This window comes from Hibiscus syriacus, unplaced genomic scaffold (assembly GCF_006381635.1).
Source record: "Hibiscus syriacus cultivar Baekdansim isolate YM2019G1 unplaced genomic scaffold, ASM638163v2 tig00117016_pilon, whole genome shotgun sequence".
Classification (NCBI taxonomy): Eukaryota; Viridiplantae; Streptophyta; class Magnoliopsida; order Malvales; family Malvaceae; genus Hibiscus; species Hibiscus syriacus.
The window spans coordinates 4,287,237-4,289,823 of record NW_024063525.1 but is presented as its reverse complement, the minus strand read 5'-3'; the positions used below and the strand labels follow the sequence as shown (position 1 = coordinate 4,289,823).

General features: G+C 35.2%; 1 pseudogene; it reads left to right on the top strand.

Annotated features, from left to right (window-relative positions):
- The first annotated feature begins 506 nt into the window (after window positions 1-506).
- LOC120195501 lies at window positions 507-1,532 on the top strand (annotated as a pseudogene).
- The last annotated feature ends 1,055 nt before the right edge of the window (window positions 1,533-2,587 follow it).

Below are 2,587 nucleotides of genomic sequence, written 5' to 3'. Positions count from 1 at the left end.
TAATACCCAACGCTTAAATTATTGTCTTTCTTAATAAGCGAACTCAACGGCAAATAAGGTAGCTAAAACCCTTTTTTTCCTTCAACCATATAATAAAGTGATTATACAGTCTAAAGTGCTTATAAAGTAACATTTAATTAAAAATTTCTTAATTAATTAACAGCTTATGGTCCTTATAAATATAATTGTTCAAATTCAAAATCCGTAAAAAAAATAATATTTTGTTTTATTGTTTAACTCACTTGTTGGGTTAAAAGATAAGCTAAAACTAAAGTCAAACAAAGTTAACGAGTTCCCTCGTTTTGGGGGCAAACTTTTAAATTATTGTCTTCGAACTATCACAAGCTACATCAATTCAGCAAATTGACTTTCCTAACATGACCAACATTGATGAACCTGTCTACATTACCAAGTCTTCAAACCTGTTTTTTATGGAAAAATTCATGGAGCAGACATTCATTTAATTCCCTTTTCATACAACTTGGCTTGGCGTCGGCTACTTCTCTTCAAATTTCGAACTCGATTAACTCAATTCATTCCCAGGCCATTATAAATACGCACTGAACATAACACGAATTTGCACATCCGAACCAAGTATACTTCAATCTCCAATTCCAGCTCTTTTAAGAGATAAGATGGCTAACTTTGCACTTCTTTTCTCGATTCTTTGCCTGAGTTTCAGTCAGTTGATTTTCTTCCAGGCCAATGCCCAGCCTACCAAAGGTTTACCGATGTTCCACTATCTCAGTCAAATTTCGAGCTGCAAAAGCCTTATGATTTGCCCCCAAGCTACCGATACAGTTTCAACAATGGCGTCCACAGATTTTGGGTGTATTCCACAGACAAGCCTCATACCCCAAGTAGCGATACTAGACCACGATCTGAAATCCGAATTAGAGTAAGTTATAAATTCAATTCTTTTTCTTTATTAATTTTGTTTATTCCTGTCTGGTTTCTTCATCTTAGTGGTTTTTATTCCCCGTAGGACTATGATTATTCGTCCGGAGTTTGGCAATTTGAGGGAGAGGCATATATCCCAAGTGGAACAACTGCAACGTCGGTGATGCAAGTATTTGGTGGTTCTTTTCGTGCTACTACCATCATGCTCCGAGTCTACCAAGGCTCGCTCACGGTTTACAGGTCTCCAGTGGTGCTCTCAAATGCGTACAACAGATGGTTCAAAGTGAACGTAATCCATGACGTGGGTGCTTCCAATGTGAAGGTTTACATAGATGGCATTCTAAGATATGAAGGGTCCGGTGCCGGAGGAAGCTATCATTACTTCAAATTTGGTGTTTATGCAGAAGAAGGTGCCTCCAATTACATGGAGTCTCGTTGGAGGAGAATCAGGATTCTCAGGAGGAATTAGTGGTTACCGAATTCCATATATTACTACAAAAAATAATACTAATAATGGCCGAAAAGGCATTTGAGATATTGAATATATGAGGGAGATGATAGGAGATTGCTCCCAACTTTTATTGTGTAACTTGAAACTCAATAAATCGATAAAATCTACTCTCTTATAGTTAGTTTTATTTTTAATTGATCCAAATATTTTTTTTATCATTTTATACGGGGTAAACTATGTGAATAGTCCCTTTTGTTTTTGATTTAACCAACTTTAATCACCAATTTAAAAATTAAGGGTACATGGTCTCTAACATTATCGATATGTTCAATTATGGTCCCTAACGTTATTGATTCGTTCCATTTTAGTCTCTCAACCGTTAACTCCCGTTAGCCTTTTAACGAAAGTATTATGTGGCAATTAAATTTTCTTTTTAAAATTATACGTTCTTCTTTTTCAGTGAGTAAAAAATTGTAGTTCACAAACCCATAGTCATTACAACAAAACATGTTTTTAGCGTAAACGTTTTTCAGTCATATAGCAGTGTTTCTAAGTGCCGCTAAACACTTTTGTGGTGTAAAAAAAAGCCACAAAAAGCGCAGTTGAAACAAACACCACTATTTATCTTTTCTTTTGTAGCGTTTTGTGTCAAAAACCCGCTAAATGTTCTGACATATAGTGATGTTTGTTCCCAATAATGTAGCTAAATGTTAGGTCATATAGTAGCGTTTGTGAATGTAAAATGCCGCTATTGACTACATATATAGTGACTTTTCTGTATAAATGCAGCTAAATATAAGTTTTAAGAGGGTATCTGAACTGGAACGATAAAATTGATGAAGAGGGTGGGAATATAAGGGACATAAATCAAGTGCCCTGTATTCACAGGTTTATAAAATAGTATATTAACTCAGTCAAATGAGTTTCAAATGAAAGTGAAACCAAACAACAAACTTCTCATTTATAAACAATATCATTATCACCACATTCAAATTACAAAGCAATACAGCGAGAAAAGGGTATACATCAAACAACACATTGCTATCTACTTGGATCAATACGAGACATGGCAATTTCCAGCATCATGAAACAAATACACAATCATAAAACAACACAATGCATCAATCTGACATACACAAGATAAACACCTGAGAGATGGGTGTTTCTCTTGATCATCGCTCTAGTTGGACTTCATACTCGATGTGTTCTGGTTTAGTAAATCGTGTTTATCAGTGC